The sequence below is a fragment of the Macaca nemestrina genome, chromosome 3 (assembly GCF_043159975.1).
Source record: "Macaca nemestrina isolate mMacNem1 chromosome 3, mMacNem.hap1, whole genome shotgun sequence".
Lineage (NCBI taxonomy): Eukaryota > Metazoa > Chordata > Mammalia > Primates > Cercopithecidae > Macaca > Macaca nemestrina.
This window is the reverse complement of record NC_092127.1, coordinates 152,477,695-152,500,373: the sequence shown is the minus strand read 5'-3', so window position 1 is coordinate 152,500,373 and position 22,679 is coordinate 152,477,695.

The following is a 22,679-nucleotide window of genomic DNA, read 5'->3' as shown; positions in this document are numbered from 1 at the left end:
TTCCTTAAGGATATTGGCCTGACATTTTCTTTCTTTGTATCTCTGCCAGCTTTTTGTATCAGGATGATGCTGGCCGCATAGAATGAATTAGGGAGGAAACCCTCCTATTCAGTTGTTTGGAATAGTTTCAGTAGGAATACTACCAGCTCTTCTTTGTACCTCTGGTAGAATACAGCTGTGAATCTATCTGCTCCTGGTTTTTATTTTATTTTATTTTATTTTATTTTATTTTACTTTTTTTGAGACGGAGTCTATTCATTACTGCCTCAATTTCAGAACTTGTTATTTCTCTATTTAGGGATTCAATTTCCTCCTAGCCTTGGGAGGGTGTATGTGTCTAAGAATTTATCCTTCTTTTTTCTTTTTTTCGTTTTTATTACACTTTAAGTTTTAGGGTACATGTGCACAACGTGCAGGTTTGTTACATATGTATACATGTGCCATGTTGGTGTGTTGCACCCATTAACTCATCATTTACATTAGGTATATCTTCTAATGTTATCCCTCCCGCTTCCTCCCACCCCACAACAGGCCCCAGTGTGTGATGTTCCCCTTCCTGTGTCCAAGTGTTCTCATTGTTCAATTCCAACCTATAAGTGAGAACATCCGGTGTTTGGTTTTCTGTTCTTGCAATAGCTTGCTGAGAATGATGGTTTCCAGCTGCATTCATGTACCTACAAAGGACATGAACTCATCCTTTTTTATGGCTGCATAGTATTCCATGGTGTATATGTGCCACATTTTCATGATCCAGTCTGTCACTGATGGACATTTGGGTTGATTCCAAGTCTTTGCTATTGTGAATAGTGCCACAATAAGCATACATGTGCATGTGTCTTTATAGCAGCATGATTTATAATCATTTGGGTATATACCCAGTAATGGGATGGCTGGGTCAAATGGTATTTCTAGTTCTAGATCCTTGAGGAATCACCACACTGTCTTCCACAATGGTTGAACTAGTTTACAGTCCCACCAACAGTGTAAAAGTGTTCCTATTTCTCCACATCCTCTCCAGCACCTGTTGTTTCCTAACTTTTCGATGATTGCCATTCTAACTGGTATGAGATGGTATCTCACTGTGGTTTTGATTTGCATTTCTCTGGTGGCCAGTGATGATGAGCATTTTTTCATGTGTCTGTTGACTGCTTAAATGTCTTCTTTTGAGAAGTGTCTGTTCATATCCTTTGTCCTCTTTTTGATGGGGTTGTTTGTTTTTTTCTTATAAATCTGTTTGAGTTCTTTGTAGGTTCTGGATATTAGACCTTTGTCAGATGAGTAGATTGCAAAATTTTTTTCTCCCATTCTGTAGGTTGCCTGTTCACTCTGATAGTAGTTTCTTTGCTGTGCAGAAGCTCTTTAGTTTAATTAGATCCCATTTGTCAATTTTGGCTTTTGTTGCCATTGCTTTTGGTGTTTTAGACATGAAGTCCTTGCCCATGCCTGTGTCCTGAATGGTATTGCCTAGGTTTTTTTCTAGGGTTTTTATGGTTGTAGGTATAACATTTAAGTCTCTAATCCATCTTGAATTAAATTTTGTGTAAGGTGTAAGGAAGGGATCCAGTTTCAGCTTTCTACTTATGGCTAGCCAATTTTCCCAGCACCATTTATTAAATAGGGAATCCTTTACCCATTTCTTGTTTTTGTCAGGTTTATCAAAGATCAGATGGTTGTAGATGTGTGGTATTATTTGTGAGGGCTCTGTTCAGTTCCATTGGTCTATATCTCTGTTTTGGTACCAGTACCATGCTGTTTTGGTTACTGTAGCCTTGTAGTATACTTTGAAGTCAGGTAGCGTGATGCCTCCAGCTTTGTTCTTTTGGCTTAGGGTTGTCTTGGCAATGCAGGCTCTTTTTTGGTTCCATATGAACTTTAAAGTAGTTTTTTTCCAATTCTGTGAAGAAAGTCATTGGTAGCTTAATGGGGATGGCATTGAATCTATAAATTACCTTGGGCAGTATGGTCATTTTCACAATATCGATTCTTCCTATCCATGAGCATGGAATGTTCTTCCATTTGTTTGAGTCCTCTTTTATTTCTCTGAGCAGTGGTTTGTAGTTCTCCTTGAAGAGGTCCTTTACATCCCATATCAGTTGGATTCCTAAGTATTTTATTCTCTTTGAAGTAATTATGATTGGGAGTTCACTCATGATTTGGCTCTCTGTTTCTCTGTTATTGGTGTATAAGAATGCTAGTGACTTTTGCACATTGATTTTGTATCCTGGGAAGTTGCTGAAGTTGCTTATCAGCTTAAGGAGATTTTGGGCTGAGACAATGGGGTTTTCTAAATATACAATCATGTCATCTGCAAACAGGGACAATTTGACTTCCTCTTTTACTAAGTGAATGCCCTTTATTTCTTTCTCTGGCCTGATTGCCCTGGCCAGAATTTCCAACACTATGTTGAATAGGAGTGGTGAGAGAGGGCATCCTGTCTTGTGCCAGTTTTCAAGGGAAATGCTTCTAGTTTTTGCCCATTCAGTATGATATCAGCTGTGGGTTTGTCATAAACAGCTCTTATTATTTTGAGATATGTTCCATCAATACCGAGTTTATTGAGAGTTTTTAGTATGAAGGGCTGTTGAATTTTGTCAAAGGCCTTTTCTGCATCTATTGAGATAATCATGTGGTTTTTGTCTTTGTTCTGTTTATATGCTGAAGTACATTTATGTTTTGCGTATGTTGAACTAGCCTTGTAACCCAGGAAGGAAGCCCACTTGATCCTGATGGATACACTTTTTGATGTACTGCTGGATTCGGTTTGCCAGTATTTTATTGAGGATTTTTGCATTGATATTCATCAGGGATATTGGTCTAAAATTCTCTTTTTTTGTTGTGTCTCTGCCAGGTTTTGGTATCAGGATAATGTTGGCCTCGTAAAATGAGTTAGGGAGGATTTCCTCTTTTTCTATTCATTGGAATAATTTCAGAGGAATGTTACCAGCTCCTCCTTGTACCTCTGGTAGAATTCAGCTGTGAATCTGTCTGGCCCTGGACTTTTTTTGGTTGGTAGGCTATTAATTATTGCCTCTATTTCAGAGCCTGTTATTGGTCTATTCAGGGATTCAACTTCTTCCTGGTTTAGTCTTGGGAGAGTGTATATGTCCAGGAATTTATCCATTTCTTCTAAGTTTTCTAGTTTATTTGCATAGAGGTGTTTATCCTATTCTCTGATGGTAGTTTTTATTTCTGTGGGGTCAGTGATGATATCCCCTTATCATTTTTTATTGCGTCTATTTGATTCTTCTCTCTTTTCTTCTTTATTAGTCTTGCTAGAGGTCTATCAATTTTGTTGGTCTTTTCAAAAAACCAGCTCCTGGATTCATTGATTTTTTTGAAGGATTTTTTTGTGTCTCTATTACCTTTAATTCTACTCTGATCTTAGCTATTTCTTGCCTCCTGCTAACTTTTGAATGTGTTTGCTCTTGCTTCTCTAGTTCTTTTAACTGTGATGTTAGGGTGTAAATTTTAGATCTTTCCTGCTTTCTCTTGTGAGCATTTAGTGCTATAAATTTCCCTCTACACACTGCTTTAAATGTGTCCCAGAGATTCTGGTATGTTGTATCTTTGTTCTCATTGGTTTCAAAGAACATCTTTATTTCTGCCTTCATTTCGTTATGCACCCAGGAGTCATTCAGGAGCAGGTTGATCAGTTTCTGTGTAGTTGAGCAGTTTTGATTGATTTTCTTAGTCATGAGTTCTAGTTTGGTTGCACTGTGGTCTGAGAGACAGTTTGTCATAATTTCTGTTCTTGTACATTTACTAAGGATTGCTTTACTTCCAACTATGTGGTCAATTTTGGAATAAGTGTGATGTGGTGCTGAGAAGAATGTATATTCTGTTGATTTGGGGTGGAGAGTTCTGTAGATGTTTATTAGGTCCGCTTGGTGCAGAGTTGAGCTCAATTCCTGGATATCCTTGTTTACTTTCTGTCTCGTCGATCTGTCTAATGTTGACAGAGGGGTGTTGAAGTCTCCCATTATTATTGTATGGGAGTCTAAGTCTCTTTGTAAGTCTCTACGGACTTGCTTTATGAATCTGCGTGCTCCTGTATTGGGTGCATATATATTTTTACCATTATGCAATGGCCTTCTTTGTCTCTTTTTCTCTTTGATGGTTTCAAGTCTGTTTTATCAGAGACTAGGATTGCAACCCCTGCTTTTTTATGTTCTCCATTTGCTTGGTAGATCTTCCTCTATCCCTTTATTTTGAGTCTATGTGTGTCTCTGCATGTGAGATGGGTCTCCTGAATACAGCAAACTGATGGGTCTTGACTCTTTATCCAATTTGCCAGTCTGTGTCTTTTAATTGGACCATTTAGTCCATTGACATTTAAGGTTAATATTATTATGTGTGAACGTGATCCTGTCATTATGATATTAGCTGGTTATTTTGCTCGCTAGTTGATGCAGTTTCTTCCTAGCATTGATGGTCTTTATATTTTGGCATGGTTTTGCAATGGCTGGTACCGGTTGTTCCTTTCCATGTTTAGTGCTTCCTCCAGGAGCTCTTGTAGAACAGGCCTAGTGATGACAAAATCTCTCAGCATTTGTTTCTCTGTAAAGGATTTTATTTCTCCTTCACTTATGAAGCTTAGATTGGCTGGATATGAAATTCTGGGTTGAAAATTCTTCTCTTTTAGAATGTTGAATATTGGCCCCCCTATCTTCTGGCTTGTAGAGTTTCTGCTGAGAGATCCACTGTTAGTCTGATGGGCTTTCCTTTGTGGGTAACCTGACATTTCTCTCTGGCTGCTCTTAAGATTTTTTCCTTCTTTTCAACTTTGGTGAATCTGACAATTATGTGCCTTGAGGTTGCCCTTCTCGAGGAGTATCTTTGTGGCATTCTCTGTATTTCCTGAATTTGAATGTTAGCCCGCCTTGCTAGGTTGGGGAAGTTCTCCTGGATAATATCCTGTGGAGTGTTTTCCAACTTGGTTCCATTCTGCCCGTTACTTTCAGGTACACCTATCTTACATAGATTTGGTCTTTTCACATAGTCCCATATTTCTTGGAGTCTTTGTTCATTTCTTTTTACTCTTTTTCTTCTAAACTTCTCTTCTTGCTTCATTTCATGCATTTGATCTTCAATCACTGATACCCTTTCTTTCAGTTGATCGAGTCGGTTATTGAAGCTTGTGCATTTGTCATGTAGTTCTTGTGTCATGGTTTCCATCTCTATCAGTTCATTTAAGGACTTCTCTGCATTAGTTATTCTAGTTAGCCATTCGTCAAATCTTTTTTCAAGACTTTTAGTTTCTTTGCGCTGGGTTTGTAATTCCTCCTTTAGCTCAGAGAATTTCAATTGTCTGAAATCTTCTTCTCTCAACTCGTCAAAGTCATTCTCCGCTTTGTTCCATTGCTGGTGAGGAGCTATGTTCCTTTGGAGGGGGAGAGCTGCTTTTTTTTAGATTTCCCAGTTTATGTGCAGAGATAATATTCTATGATTTCTTTTTTTTTGTATTTCTGTGGGGTCAGTGGTAATATCCACCTTATCATGTCTGATTGTATTTATTTGAATATTATCTCTTTTCTTTTTGTTAGTCTAGCTAGTGGTCTATTTTATTAATATTTTCAAAAAACCAGCCTTGGATACATTAATTTTTTGGAGGGTTTTTCATCTCTTTATGTCCTTCAGTTTTTCTCCGATCTTGGTTATTTCTTGTCTTCTGCAAGCATTAGGGAGTGTTTGGTCTTAGTTGTCTATTTTTTTTTTTTTTTTTTGTTATGATGTTAGGTTGTTAATTTGAGATATTTCTAGCTTTTTGATGTGGCATTTAGTGCTCTAAATTTCCTTTTTTTTTTTTTCTTTTAGATGGAATCTCATTCTGTCACCCTCCTGGAGTGCAGTGGTATAATCTTAGCTCACTACAAGCTCCACCTCCCAGATTCATGCCATTCTTCTGCCTCAGCCTCCTGAGTAGCTGGGACTACAGGTTTCCACCACCACACTTGGCTAATTTTTTTGTAGTTTTACTAGAGATGGGGTTTCACCATGATAGCCAGGATGGTCTTGATCTCCTGACTTCATGATCCGCCTGCCTCAGCTTCCCAAAGCACTGGGATTACAGGCATGAGCCACTGCACCCAACCATAAGTTTCTTTCTTAATACACTGCTTTAGTGCATCCCTGAGATTCCAGTATGTTGTCTCTTTGTTCTCATCAGTTTCAAAGTACTTCTTGATTTCTGCCTTAATTTTATTATTTACCCAAAAGTAATTCAGAAGTAGGTTGTTCCATTTTTGTGCAATTACATGCTTTTGAGTGAGTTTTCTAATCTTAAGTTCTAATTTGATTGCGCTATAGTCTCTGAGACTGTATGATTTAAGTTCTTTTGCATTTGCTGAGGAGTGTTTTCCTTCCATTTACGTGATTAATTTTGGAGTAAGTGCTGTGTGGCAATGAGAAGAATGTATATTTTATTGTTTTTGAGAGGAGAGTTCTGTAGATATCTATCAGGTCCACTTAATCCAGAACTGAGTTCAGGTCCTGAATATTTTTGTTAATTTTCTGTTTTTAAGATCTGTCTAATATTGTCAGTGAGGTGTTACATTCTCCCACTATTATAGTGTGAGAATCTAAGTCTCCTTGAAAGTCTCTAAGAACTTGCTTTACAAAACTGGGTGGTCCTAAACTGGGTTCATATATATTTAGGATAATTAGCTTTTCTTGATGAATTGAACCCTTTACCATTATGTAATGCCCTTATTTGTCCTTTTTCATCTTTGTTGGTTTAAAGTGTGTTTTTGTAGAGACTAAGATTGCAACCCCTGCTTTTTTTCTGTATTCTATTTGCTTGACAATTTTTCCTCCATCACTTTGTTTTGAGCCTATGTGTGTCTTTGCATGTGAGATGAGTCTTTTGAAGGCAGCATACCTTGAGTCTTGGTTCTTTATCCAGCTTGCCATTCTGGGTCTTTTATTTGGGCAATTTAGCACATTTACATTTAAGATTAGTATTGTTATGTGTGGATTTTATCCTGTCATCATGATGCTAGCTGATTACTTTGCAGACTTGTTTATATGGTTGCTTCATAGTGTCACTAGTCTGTGTACTTCAGTGTATTTTTGTAGTGGCTGGTTATGATTTTTCCTTTCCATATTTGGTGTTTCCTTCAGGAGCTCTTAAAAGGCAGGTCTGGTGATAACAGATACTCTCAGCATTTGCTTTTCTGAAAAGGATCTTCTTTCTCCTTCATTTATGAAGCTTAGTTTGGTCAGGTATGAAATTCTGTGTTGGAAATTCTTTTTTTTTTGAGAAAGTTGAATATTAGCCCCCAATCTCTTCTGGCTTGTAGAATTTCCACTGAGAGATCCTCTGTTAGTCTGATGGGCTTCCCTTTGTAAGTGACCTGGCCTTTCTCTCTGATTACCCTTAACATTTTTTTCTTTCATTTTGACTTTGGAGAATCTGATGATTATGTGTCTTGGAGATGGTTTTTTCATGGAGTTCTCTGGATTTCCTGAATTTGATTGTTGGTCTACCTAGCTAGGTTGGGGAAGCTCTCCTGGATGATATCCTGAAGTATGTTTTCCAACTTGGTTCCATTCTCTCCATCTCTTTCAAGTAACCCAATCAGTCACAGATTCAGTCTCTTTACAGAATCCCATATTTCTCTTTCATTCTTTTTCTCTATTCTTGTCTGCCTGTCTTATTTTAGAAAGACAATCTTCCAGTTCTCAGATTCTTTCTTCTGCTTGGTCTATTCTGCTATTAATATTTGCGATTGCATTATGAAGTTCTTGTAGTGTGTTTCTCAGCTCTATCAGGTTGGTTATATTCCTCTCTATACTGGCTATTTTGTATGTCAGTTCCTGCATTGTTTTATCATAATTTTTAACTTCTTTGCATTGGATTACAACATGCTCCTTTAACTCTGCAAAGTTCATTTTATCCACATTCTGAAGCCTACTTCTGTCTTTTCAGCCATCTCAGCCTCAGCCCAGTTCAGTACTCTTGCTGGAGAGGTGTTGTGGTCATTTGAAGGAAAGGGGGCACTGTGGCTTTTTGAGTTTTCAGCATTTCTGTGCTGCTTTTTTCTTATCTTTGTGGGCTTATCTACCTTTTGTCTTTAAGGTTGCCAGCCTTTGGATGGAGATGTTGCTTTTTTGTTGTTGTTTATTGTTTGTTTGTTTTTCTTTTAACAGTCTGGCCACTCATCCATAGAACTGCTGCATTTTATTGGGGGTTCACTCCAGACCCCAGTTGCTTTGGCTTTTCCAGTACCTGGATATATCCCCAGTGAAGGCTGTGAAACAGCAAAGATGGTAGCCTGCGGTTTTCTCTGGAACTCCTGTCCCAGATGGGTATTGACTTGTTGCCAGCCCAAATGCTCCTATAAAATGTGACAGAGAGCCCAGTTGGGAGGTCTTACTCAGTCAGGAGGAACAGGATCATGGACCTGCTTAAAGAAGCAATCTGACTGAGTTTTGGTAGAGAAGCTGTGCTGTACTGGGGATCCCTTCAGCGCCCTATTGGTTTGGGCTTTCCAAGATCTGTATGCTGGATTGGCTGAGATGACCAATCAGCAAAGGTGGCAGCCTACCCTGCCCCTCCACACACTCTATCACAGGGAGGAAACAGAGCTCTATTTGCTGTAAAACACAGGCAGAGGTGGCCAGAGGCTCCAGCTGGGAGGACCTGCCAAGTAAGGAGGAATGGATCCAGCTCCTGTTTAAAGAAGCAGTCTGTCCATGCCTGGACAAAACAGCCATGCTGTGGTGGGGAACCAGCTCTGCCCTGGTTGACTTGGACTCTCCAAAGCTGGCAGGCTGGACCACTGAGTCACCCAAACAGCAAAGATGATGGCCTGCCCCTCCCCCAGGTACTCTGTCCCAGGGAGAAATTAGAATTCTATCCATAGAATATGGGTGGGCAGGGGTGGCCAGAGGCCTCGGCTGGGAGGTCCCACTCAGTGAGGAGGAATGGATACAGGTCCCACTTTAAAAAGCTGTCTGGCCACTTTCTGGCAAAGCAGCTGTGTTGCACTAGGGGAACTCTTCCTTGACTGGACTGTTTGGACTCTGCAAAGCCTGAAGACTGGAACAGCTGAGTCGACCAAAAAGCAAAGATGGCAGCCTGTCCCTCCCCACTGGGGAATCTGTCCTGTCTCAGGTAGGCTCCATCCTGATGCCAGTGGCTGGTTGGAATTCCAAGCCAGTGGGTCTTATCTTGTGAGGTGCTGTGGAAGTAGGGCCCGCAGACTGATGTTGCTTTACCCTTGGATTCTGTCCCCTTCCTAGGGGTATGTTTGGATTTCCTGCCTTTCCTGAGTTGCAGTCACCTTTGCTGGGAATCCTGGTATGTAAATCTTCTGAATCTTTGTATATGCCTGAGCAGATGCTCTGCTGAGACTCCACACAGCTGTGTGTCTGACCCAAGGTCTGGTGGCACAGTCTCACAAGGGGACCTCCTGATCCGAAGGTGACAAAGATCTATGGGAGAAGTGTGGTATCCTGGGGTTGCACATTGACTCACCACTTCCCTTGGCTGGGGATGGGGGTTGCCTTGGCTCTATGTCACTCCCAGGTGGGCCGTCTCCCTGCCCTGCTTTTCTTTGTTCTCCATGGGTCAAATTGTTTCCTTGATCAATCCCAGTGTGAGTACCTGGATATTTCAGGTGAAGGTGCTGTATTTGCTTTCCCCTTTCATTTCTCTCTGTGAGTGTCACATACTGCAGCTGCTTCTAATTGGACATCTTCTATAGCAGATGTTTCTATCTTGACCTTGTAAGCAATAACTTTCCTAAAATAATTTATTAATTTAAAAAATACATGTGTAGATTTTTTGTATTTTCTATGTGTATTGTGACTTTATGAGATAGTACAAGATAATGATTAAGAGTATAGGTTCCAGAACATGGCTCTCTGTATTTCAATTCCAGCTCTGCCACTTTTGGATAGTCTTTGGTAAAGCTGTTTAAACTCTTTCAGTCTGTTATCTTATCTGTAAAAATGCCATAATTATAGTACCTACCTCATAAGGATTTTTTTGAGGTTTAATTCAGTGCTTAATTGGGTGAGCTCCCTGAGAAAGCTAGCTAACTATATTTAGAAAACCAAGAGTACATCTGTGTATATACTTTTAAAATAAATTTTTTATTTTAGAATAGTTTTAGATTTACAAAAAAATTACAAATATAGTACAGAGAGTTTCCGTTACCCTCTAGCCAGCTTCCACTATTATTAATATCTAACATTAATACAGTACATTTATAAAAATTAAAGAGAATTACACATTATTATTAAGTGAAGTCCATATTCAGAATTTTTTGGTTTTCAACTAATATCCTTTTTTTTCTCTTCTGGAATTCCATCCAAGATAACACATTACATTTAGTCGTGATGTCTCTTTAGGCTACTCTAGGCTATTGACAATTCTTCGGACTTCCCTTGCTTTTGATGACCTTGTTGGTTTTGAAAAATACTAGGCAGATGTTTCGTAGAATATGCTTCAGCAGGCATGCAACTAATCTTCTTCACATGCTTCAAGTGGGATTAGGTGTATTTGGGAGGAAATAAAGTGCCATTCTTATCACATCATATCAAGGGTACACACTATCAACATGCCTTGTCATTGTTGATATTAACCTTGATCATCTGGCTAGATAGCGTTTCTCAGGCTTCTCCACTGTCAGTTACCATCCCCCCCAACCCTTTCTGTAATGTATTCTTTGCAAAGATGCCGCTATGTGCAGTCCACATCTCAGGAATGAGGAGCTGTGCTCCACAGCCTTGTGTGCACAGATTGTAGATACATTGTACTTCTACAGGGAAGATTTGTCTCTTCTTATTTATTTATCCAATTGTTTATTTATGTTTTTATAAACTCATGAATATTTATTTTATGGGGCTGTAATACAATACTAGTTTATTAATTTTGTTGTTCAAATTGTTCCAGTGCTGGTCACTGGGAGCTCCTTTAGTTAGCTCCCATGTCCCTTTGACATGGACATACTCCATAATGTGGGTTTTTTTTTTTCTTTTTGAGCCGTCATATAAAATAGAAAAAAAATTATAAGCCTCTAATAGAAATGTCTTAGTCCATTCAGGCTGCTATAACAAACTACCATAGACTGGGTGGCTTATAAATAAAGAAATGTTTTTATCATAGTTTTGGAGGCTGGGAAATCCAAGATAAAAATGCCAACAGATATGGTGTCTGGTAAGAGCCTGTTTTTTGGTTCATAGATGGTGCCTTCTTGCTGTGTCCTCACATGGTGGAAGGGGCAAGGTAGCTTTCTTGGGTTTCTTTTCTAAGGGCACTAATCTCATTAATTAGAACTGGGCCCTCATGACTTAATCACCTTCCAAAAGGATGCACTTGCGAATACCATTACCTTGAAGATTAGGATTTCACCATATAAAATTTTGGAAAACAGCAACATTCAGACCTTACCAGGAAAACAAGAAAAACCATAAAACAATAAGCTCATGGATACATTCTAAAGAACTGAATTTTTAATGTTCTGTGCAAAAAAAGTGAGAAAACACTCAATTGTCTTAAAGTATATGACGTGATGTATCCTAGTTGTTAGAATTAGTACTAGTAAGCGCAGGACAATGGGAAATGGAGAAGAATTTAGAAATTTATTTTTGAGTATGTGGCTTGTGGAGACTCTGGAATTGCCAAGGCAATCTATCTCTGATTTTTACACTACAGGAGGAGAAGGCGGATGCAGAGGAGTCGAAGGAAGAGGAGAAGGAGGGAGGCTTTGGGTAACTGTGACGGGAGCTAATTTTTAGTGAGTACTTATGCTATATTCCTGGCACTTTGCATATGTTATATCATTTGAAAAATAGCCATCTTCCTCAGTTTTTTTTTTTTTTTTTTCCTGCTCCAAGTTTGGGGAGTACATTTAACAGACTTGTTCTCATGCTGCACTATGGTTCTGTGAATCATCAAAAGCCAACTGAAGAATTTCAGAAGCATTAGTTATTTTTATAGAAATGAATCAAATTATATCTGAATTCTATAGGAATGACCTTTTTTTTTTTTTTTTTTTTTTTTTTTTTTTTTTTTTGCTACTCTGATACTCCCCTTTGAAAATTTCTAATAATAAGCAGTGAGGTACAAAGAATAGAATGTAGAACACAGCTTGATCCAAATACAATTTTGAAGTGACCTTTACTTTGCAGGTTCTAAAAGCACACCACTAACTTTTATAATGTAATCTGCTGTTGCTGATAAACACAATTCAAGAGAGTGAGACCATGAAATTTGACTCATGTGCGATGCATGATGCTTGGAGACTCCAACTGAGACCAATCTATTTTCCCTGTTGTGGCACCGACCTTGGATTATCACCTGTATTTGGTTCAAGTAACAAGATTCTCAGGTGGAATAATACATTCATTTTCCCCTAGAATTTAAAAGATCTCTGGGACAAGTTATGCTATTACCAGGCAAGACTGGGATCCTTGATTTCCAGGTCTCCCTTGTTCTCTTGACAACTTAACCATTCCAGACTTTTGCGTCTGACTTCTAGCCCAGAATAAACACCTAGAGGTTTTTTGGGCTCCTGAAATATCTTCAAAACCACGTAGAGAGTATATTTACCTAGCTTTTTTTTTTTCTTTCTTTCTCCTAGCAAAGATTCTTTAACCTATATTTAAATTTAGGTACATTTAACCTACATTTAGAGAAAGAAGAACCCACCTGCATTTTAATGACCTGTTTAAATACAAGGTTTTTTTTTGTTTTTGTTTTTGTTTTTTAGATAGTATTTCACTCTTTTTGCCCAGGCTGGTGTGCAATGGCACAATCTTGGTTCACTGCAACCTCCACCTCCTGGGTTCAAGCGATTCTTCTATCTCAGCATCCCAGGTAGCTAGGATTACAGGTGTCCACCACCATGCCTGGCTATTTTGTTTGTATTTTTAGTAGAGACGGGGTTTCACCATGTTGGCCAGGCTGGTCTCCAACTCCTGACCTCAGGTGGTCTGCCCACATCTGCCTCCTGAAGTGCTGGGTTTATAGGTGTGAACCACCATGCTGGCCGTTTTTTTTTTTCTTTTTAGACAGTATGTCACTCTGGTTGCCCAGGCGGGAGTGCAGTGGTGCAATCCTGGCTCACTGCAGCCTCAACTTCCCAAACTCAGGTAATCCTCACACCTCAGCCTCCCAAGTAGCTTGGAGTATAGGCCCTTGCCAACACACCCAGCTATTTGTTTGTTTGTTTTTCTGTATTTTTAGTAGAGATAAGGTTTTGCCACGTAGCCCTGGCTATTCTCAAACTCCTGGGGTCAAGCAATCTGCTCACCTCAGCCTCTCAAAATGCTAGGATTACAGGTATGAGTCATCACACCCTGCCTTAAATACAATTTCTATAAAGTTGGTGCATTAGTATTCTAGGATTGTTGTAACAAATTACTATTTAATTTGGTGACTTTAAACAACAAAAATTTATTCTCTCAGTTCTAGAGGCAAGAAATCTGATATCACTGTGTTGGCAGTGCCACATTCCCTCTGAGGGCTCCAGGGAAAAATCCTTCCTTGTTTCTGTGTAGCATCGGGTGGCTCCCCACAATCTTTGGTGTTCCTTGGCTTGTTAGCTGCATCACTCTAATCTCTGCCTCCATCTTTAAATGGCTTTCTCCTCTGTGTGTCTGTGTGTGCCTCTCCTCCTCTTAGATGGTCAAAAGTCATTGGATTTAGACTCTACTCTTACTTACTTTTTATTTACCTTTAAAATTTTTTTGTGGGTACATAGTAGGTGTATATATTTATGGAGCACATGAGATGTTTTGATATAGGCATCCACCCTCATTTAGTATGACCTCATCTTACCCTGACTCATTATGTTTGTAAAGATGCTATTTCCAAATAAGTTCACATTTTGAAGCTAGAAGTGGACCTGAATTTTTGAGGACACTATTCAACCCACTATTACTATTAGAAGTAAACTAGAAGTAGAATCAGGGGCAGGTTAAAGAGTCTTCTGAAATTGCGTGTGGGAAACACTGATAAATGTTGGCTGACAAATGGAGAGTGAGAGAAAGGCTAAAAACTCTAAAACACACTTATGTGTTGTGTGCATTACATCTCAGTTCCCAAATGTATATACATAAGTGTTATATCAGGAATATGTTTCTGTGTGGATTTGTCCCATTACTGGTTCACAGAGAACATTGTATAAATATTAACTTGGCTATGTATTTATATGTGCAGTGTATAAGAAAATTTAAGACACACTATCTATTTTGTAAGTAAATGCAAACACTTAGCTGTGAATTTGTCAGCAAATATATGTTTATTTGCAAATGTTAACAGAGGTACATGTAAGTCATCTTTTAATTTTTTTAATATATAACCATTGACAGTATCATTCATTTAAAGTTGAACATGTGTACGATTGCAGCAGGACGAGCCTCAGACAAGAACCCCTAGACACCGAGTTGTGGAAGGAAAGGGCTTTACTCAGTGGGGAGCGTTGGTGGGCTCACCTCTCCAAAACTAACCTCCCTGAGTGAGCAATTCCTGTCCCTTTTAAGGGCTTACAGCTCTACGGGGGTCCATGTGAGAGGGTTGTGATTGATTGAACAAGCAGTGGATACGTGACTGGGGGCTGCATGCACTGATAATCAGAACGGAACAGAACAAGACAGAGATTTTCACAATGCTCTTCCATACAATGTCTGGAATCTATAGACACTGTAACTGGTTAGGTCAGGGGTTGGTCTTTAACTACCGGGCCCAGGGCGTGGCGCTGGGCTGTCCGCCTGTGGATTTCATTTCTGCCTTTTAGTTTTTACTTTTTTTTTCTTTGGAGGCAGAAATTGGGCATAAGACAATATGAGGCATGGTCTCCTCCCTTATTCCCCCACTTTGAGAACCTCCCTCATTAATGGGAGTTCTCACTTTCATCCTCACTACCCACGTCTTCTTGCAAGTCAGATCTATAGTGATTCGTATAGTACGCTTGTGCTGAAGCATTTTGATGGGACTAAGGTAGTAACAAAACTTTTCATTACTTGAAGGAGAAAAGGCAGCACACAGGGAAGCAACAAGCAGATTTCTATTACTATTATAATTCCTATTATGGGAGCTTTAAATTCTCCTAATGCTGGAAACCATTTTCCAAACATGGACCTAGGATTAAACCCATGCCACACCTGCATGGGCACATGTGCCAGCTTTGTTGTATTTTTATATCTTCAACTACTTGCCCTTGGTCATCTATGTGCAGACAGCAATTGGTCAGGTTAAACTTTTCACAGTCCCATCCTTCAGTTGCTAGCAAGTAGTCTAGGGCTAGTATATTTTTATAGATAGCATTTTTCATCTGAGTTTCTTGCTGGGCCAGAATAGTTAAGGTTCTGCCAGTTTTATTAGTGATTATTTCTAAGACAGCTTGTAACTGTATGATTTGGTTGAACATGTAAATGGGGGTTCAGTATCCCCACGAGCTGTCTTGTGCCCAAGTAGCAGGACCATAATATTGTATGATTCTCTCAGGGGCCATTCATCATCTTTCCAATTTTCCATAGCTATGCTTCTCTTTTCATGGGAAGCATAGACAGGGAAACCCAGGAGTTCACCTATTTTTATGGGCAGTAGGAAGAAAGATGGTTTAATAGTGCCAATAACACAACTGTCTGCCCACTGGTCAGATAATTTGGCGTAAGCTCTATGCCCACAAATCCAGTATAACACAGTGGGGGCTGTCCAGTCCTGGTGGGACTCTGGGTGGATCCACATGGTTTGCAACTTTGGGAATTTACTAAATGGATTCCTTTCTGTGTGACTTGAACTCTATCAAGTGACCATTTTTGTAGTACCATTATACAGTTTCTGTCCTAGACAACTAAGTCATCCTACGGGGTGAATGAATTCTTTTTCTTCTCTAACTATGCAATATTGTCCAATAATTGATGCTTTTAGGACCCAGAAATTATCAGGGTAATTCCTTTGAGCCGGGAATCCATCAGGAACTGGGTCTGTAGGTACTAATTCTCGGACTTCCCATGGCCGTTGATCTCCCATTACATTTCCTCCACATACATAACATGAAGTGACACTGAGAGACTTGGCTACATGCTCAGCTAATTGCAAAAACAAATTTCTTGTTTTTCTTGGAATTTCTGGTGCTGGCACATTCAGTTCATCATAGAAAGGTTGAAATTCTGGCTCAGGAGAGCATTTGTAAACTGCTCCTCTAACTAAGATATTTACTCGAGGATCCAGTCTGGCCCCATCAATTCCTAGGGTCACATGCTCCCCTTTTTTTTCCAGTGAGGATCAAAGGGGATTGGTTATTACTAGCTCTATGAGGTTACTTTGTCCCTCAGTACAGGAAGGGCCACTTTTTTTTCTTTCTGAAGGTAGACTGGATCCTTTTCATTCTTTATCCAAGTGGCCCAAATGACACAAAACTAATATCCACATTTATTTCCACATAGTCCTAATTTATGGCAAATGTACTTATTTTTGGTCATATAGCCTTTTTCCCAATTAAAAGAGCCATATCCCCTTCCTAACTTATTGCTATTAATGAAAGCACACGCATCAAATTTGAAGAGTATGTATTTGGGCACCCTCTTTTCTTCTGTTTTGGCTAATACTTTACTTGTACCAATTATGAGTCCCCACCAGTCTTCAGTCCTTAATCTCATTTCAAAAACTGTGGACATGGGAAGCTCAGAGGGGTTAAAACACACATCAGGCTTGTCACTTCCTGGGCTACATACCTTGCACTTGTGGCATTATACAAACAAGTCCTTTTTAGAGTTCTACCACATTTATAATAACTATAGAACAAAAAGACAGTTTTAACTTTTTTCCCTACCTTAGTTACCTGATGTATACACTGGGAACAGTCTTTAGTTTGAGGAAGGTTAGTTGAAGTCCCTACTGTACACGTCCAAAATTTAAGGAAAATAAGTCCCACAGTGAGTTTCCTCATGCTTCGGTCATGCGTACACCAGTCAGCTTCTGGGTGTGACTGGAGCAGGGCTTGTCATCTTGATCAGAGCCACTTTGCGGAGATTGTTCGGGCTTGGTCTCACCCCCCAGGTCTCAGGTTCTGGGGGTGTCACGCAGCTGTGGTGGATCCAGGTTGGGATTCATTTTACTTTTATGGCTATGGGAGTGGTCAAGATGATGGTCTGGGGTCCTTTTCACCATAGCCACAAGAGGCCTACATTCTAATCCTTGATCTACACTTGATTACCTTTGCTATCTTCTGTACCAAGTCAGCCACAAATGCCGGCTCATTGTCTGAGCCAATTTGTAAGAGCAGTCCAAACCTAGGGATGAGATCTCCACATTTGGGCATCTCAGTGAAGTCTACTTGGAGATCTTCAAAGGGATCTGCTCTATAAGCCTGTATGCCAGGCGGGATGGTTGGACCTTGCCTAGCATTGTGCTGCTGGGAGGTGACACACTGCTGTGCCACTGTTTGGCAAGGGCTAACAGATGCAAGATGTAGAAGTACTGGCTTAACAACTTTTCAAGTGACTCTTGGCCTAAGTGGGTGGTCTCATGCACAGCCAGTACGACTGTGGCTCCTAGCAGTTGTGGCATGGCTGTTCTTCCATCCAATAACCAGATCCATCCTTCTTCTATTACCTGCCCTCCCTCTGGTTGATGAAATGCCAGGGAAAAAAGGATAGCCAATTGGACTAAAGCATAAGTGACACTCCAGTTATTTGGCAGAGTGTCCAGCAAAAGTCTACCATAATACCACCACACATTCACTCAGGGATGAACAAGGATTGACTTACTGGTAAGCTCTTGAAAATTCTTAAGCTCACGGCATCCCTTCAGGTCTCCAAGGACACTAAGTTTCCTCCCTGTCATGAGAGACATGAAGTGAACTTAGTGTTGGGAGATGGAAGCTAGATGACCCCTGGGGGCTAACCTGCAGGGTGTCGAACTTCGGGATGTAGCAGAGACAGCTTGGCACTACTCCAGGCTGTAGAATCCTGGAAAAGAGCTACTATGCAGCCCACGCCTAGTCGACTGGAGGACTACCCTAGTGAAAGGGGACAATCTGGGCCTCTGGCTTGCCATGTACACAAGCATAACAATTGCTTTTGCTTAACGTGCAGATGGAATATTTGATCCATTCCAACCAGGCATTTGCATCTTGGTATCCTGTCTTAATTGCCAAAGTTTGTTTTAAGTCTTTAACTTCTACGATCCTCTAATAAAATGAATGTATGATTTTAGGAAATTACAAAAAATGGTTGAGGCAGTCCATCCTTGCTCTTTAGTGGTCCACAGAATGTTGGATCAATTACGGCATAAAAGCTCTATATCGGGGGCGAGACTCCTGGTTGAAACTAGGGTCTTTATCGAAATCTTCCTGGATTAAATGGTCCTAATTTACTGATGACTAGTCTGAGGAGAGTCAGGGGAAATAGGTGCTTTTCTGAAGTAGAGAGCTATCTTTGACTTGGCAAGTCCCCATAGGGTAACAAGGAAAGCAATAGTTTGAGGCAAAATTGACTTGCTCATGTTAATAACTAGATACTTAGCAATAGAGCGAGGAAAGAAGAAAGAGTAATAGAATAGATGAAAGAGTTAAATTTTTCTTAGCTTTAATTTGGTGGGGTTTTCACCCGGGATTGTGGCCTATGACTCTGGAGGGGGTGGCACTTTGACTCAGGTGTGATGAGTCCATTCCTTTTTCACTGTATGAAGAGCAGTCTTGGTGATTAGCAGCACAAGGTAGGGTATTTCCTAGGCTGGCTCAAGGTTTTCTTCTTTCCACCCTTTGATGAGAAGGGTGTTCTTTAGGCTGGTGCTGGTTTACTGGAAATTCTAGTGGTAGTACATGTGCTAAACCAAGTATATAATATTCAAGAAATTGACCTCTTGTTTTAAATGTGGGAACATCAGCAGTGGACTTTGTAGTCCTTGGTGCCTTTTTACTGAGAAATTTCCTTTAGCTCCTATTTTTTATTAGCTTTTAGACCAAAGGAGCCAAACACCATTTTATATTTGGCAATGCTACCTACAAGATTTTTATACCAGATAAGCTAAATTTCACCTTTATATTAGTGTTATATTAATGTTAAACTTAGTTTTAATACAACTTTGTAGACATATTTATTCAATTTTTAATGTCAGACCATTAGGTAAGATTTATAGTCTCTTTTAAACCTTTTATGATTTTTGTTAAAGAGCAGGTTAGTGCTTTAAGAAAAACCCATTGTGTTTTTATTTTTATGTTCAGTTCACAGAAAAAACTGGATGATACCCCTTTAACTTTAGCCAATATATTTACACACAGAATTTCTTTTACAATTAACATTTTAAAACTTGCTTAAACTTTCAAAACAATTTTTTTAGCCTTTTTAAAAAAATTTATTTATTATTATTATACTTTAAGTTGTAGGGTACATGTGCATAACGTGCAGGTTTGTTACATATGTATACTTGTGCCATGTTGGTGTGCTGCACCCATCAACTCGTCATTTACATCAGGTATAACTCCCAATGCAATCCCTCCCCCCTCCCCCCTCCCCATGATAGGCCCCGGTGTGTGATGTTCCCCTTCCTGAGTCCAAGTGATCTCATTGTTCAGTTCCCACCTATGAGTGAGAACATGCGGTGTTTGGTTTTCTGTTCTTGTGATACTTTGCTAAGAATGATGGTTTCCAGCTGCATCCATGTCCCTACAAAGGACACAAACTCATCCTTTTTGATGGCTGCATAGTATTCCATGGTGTATATGTGCCACATTTTCTTAATCCAATCTGTCACTGATGGACATTTGGGTTGATTCCAAGTCTTTGCTATTGTGAATAGTGCTGCAATAAACATACATGTGCATATGTCTTTATAGCAGCATAATTTATAATCCTTTGGGTATATACCCAGTAATGGGATGGCTGGGTCATATGGTACATCTAGTTCTAGATCCTTGAGGAATCGCCATACTGTTTTCCATAATGGGATCTAATTAAACTAAAGAGCTTCTGCACAGCAAAAGAAACTACCATCAGAGTAAACAGGCAACCTACAGAATGGGAGAAAATTTTTGCAATCTACTCATCTGACAAAGGGCTAATATCCAGAACCTACAAAGAACTCAAACAAATTTACAAGAAAAAAACAAACAACCCCATCAAAAAGTGGGCAAAGGATATGAACAGACATTTCTCAAAAGAAGACATTCATACAGCCAACAGACACATGAAAAAATGCTCATCATCACTGGCCATCAGAGAAATGCAAATCAAAACCACAATGAGATACCATCTCACACCAGTTAGAATGGCGATCATTAAAAAGTCAGGAAACAACAGGTGCTGGAGAGGATGTGGAGAAATAGGAACGCTTTTACACTGTTGGTGGGATTGTAAACTAGTTCAGCCTTTTAATATAGGTAAAATTCCACATTCTTATGCCTTCTTATAATCCTTTTACCAGAGGTATATTTTACTTTCCTTATACACCTTGCACATAAACCCTTTCTTCAATAGTTTTACATTCTGGAGGCCTAATTACTTTTAAATTATACAACATTTCTTGCATAAATTCTTTTTTTATAACTTTTTTTGTTTCACAACTTTCACAGACAACCCTTCAACATGCCTCAATTTCTTTCTTTAAATCACCAGTTAACTTATTTCAGGACAAGAATATGCCATATAACATTCTTTTTGCATAAATACTGCCCCACCCTTTTTTCCCCTTTTTATTCAAAAATGATAACCCTTCTTTTCCAACGTGAACTTCCTTTATGTCTGTGTCTAAGGCCACAAGATTAGAAGTTACTATAAAACATGTTACACTGTTAACTTTTAGCAAACTTTACTTTTGTTGAAAACTTTGTAAGTTTGGGATTTCAATTATCCTTTGCTATTAATAAGACCTTGTTTAGTCCAAATTAACTTAGAATTGGTATAGATGGCTTTTTTTTTTCCCCCTTCAATTGCTTGGGAGGAACCATCTATCGTCCTGTCCTGAAGGGATTTCCTCCTAGGTCTGGTTGTACCTTTGTATGGTAATTAAGATTTAGATCCCCTATTAGGAAACCTGCTGGGTTAAGGGAATTTTCAGTGGTTAATGTTAAAAATGTTAAATCATTTTTTTTTTTTTTTTTTTTTTAAGAAGGATACTTCTGAACTGGTGAGGTGTGCTCACAATGAGGTTTCCTCTAAAAGTTATTTTTCTACTTTCTTCTATAAGGAAAGCAGTTGCCACTACAGCTTAAATGCATTTAGGCCATCTGCAGGTCATTGGGTTAAGGATTTTTGATAGGGAGGCAATGGGTTATCAGTGGCCTTAGTGCTTTTGGATATGACCTTGTTTACACTGACAACAAAGTGGTAATGGAGTGTTACAGGGTTAGAAAGAATGCGTTTTATTATCAATTATAGGTTTTAAATTTACCTTAGCTTTTAAAGCAATAGGGTACACTGTTTTCCTTAACTACTTGCATCTCTCTCTCTTTCTCTTTTTGACTTTCTGTCTCTCTCTCTCTTTGACTTCCTTTTGCCTCTGTCTCTTCCTCTTTCTCTGCCTCTTTTTCTCTCTGTCTTCTCTTTCCTCTCTCTCTCTCTCTGCTTGTCTTTCCTTGCCTCTGCCAGCTGCTTATGCTGCTGTTCTCTCAACCATTTTGGGGGTGGGTGGGTCTAAAGCCAGCTGTAACCAAGTGTCTATGTACCGTAACTGGTCTGGGTGCCTCCGCTTACAGGTTACCTTGTGCCATACCTTTGAAACAAGGGACCTGCTGAGGCTTCCTTCTGATGGCCAACCCACCTCTAATGCTGGCCAGTCTATTTCACACAAAGTTCTAAGTTTTCCTGGTGTCCTAGTAACACTGTAATCTCCCTTAAATCCTTCCTTGAAATTTTTCAACATAGTTCCTAGTGGGGTGGGCTTACTTTGTGCCTGACCCATGCTTTCTTGAGACAAAACACATGCTCACACCACACACACTCCACAAAACAAAGAACAGGTTAAAAGGGCACACACACACTTTTACAGTTTACACCAAAATAGAATCAAAACCAAAATCAGAGTATCACAAAATCGAAGCCAGGACAAAACGAAAACCAAAGTATCAAACAATCCAAGTCAAGTCAAAAACAAAAACTCAAGTGCTGGTACAGGCACGCCGTGGCCACGCTTCCACTCAAATGGAGTGGGCAAGTTCCAAAGACCAGTCTTACCAAGTTTCAGATGTCCAGACTCCAAGTGCAAGTTCCTTCCTGATGTTCAGCCACTGCGTTGATCCTCCATGGGGGCCTGCCATGCACTGCTCTGGCGAGGTGTCCCACCGGGGCACTTGCCTACCTGGGAGCGCTCTCAGGATCCAAGTTGCTCAATCTGGCTGGAGTCCCACACAGGGATGCTCCACAGGGCAGGCCTAAGTTGCGTAATGGGCTGCCTTGACTGTCCATTAATCACCTCACTTCCCAGTCAGGGAACCAAGAAATGTAGCAGAACGAGCTGCAGACAAGAACCCCTCAGACACTGAGTTGTGGAAGGAAAGGGCTTTGCTCAGGTGGGAGCATTGGCAGGCTCACATCTCCCAAAACTGAGCTCCCCAAGTGAGCAATTCTTGTCCCTTTTAAGGGCTTACAACTCTACGGGGGTCTGCATGAGAGGGTCATGATTGACTGAGGAAGCAGTGGGTACATGACCGGGGGCTGCATGCACCGATAATCAGAATGGAACAGAACAGGACAGGGATTTTCACAATGCTCTTCCATACAATGTC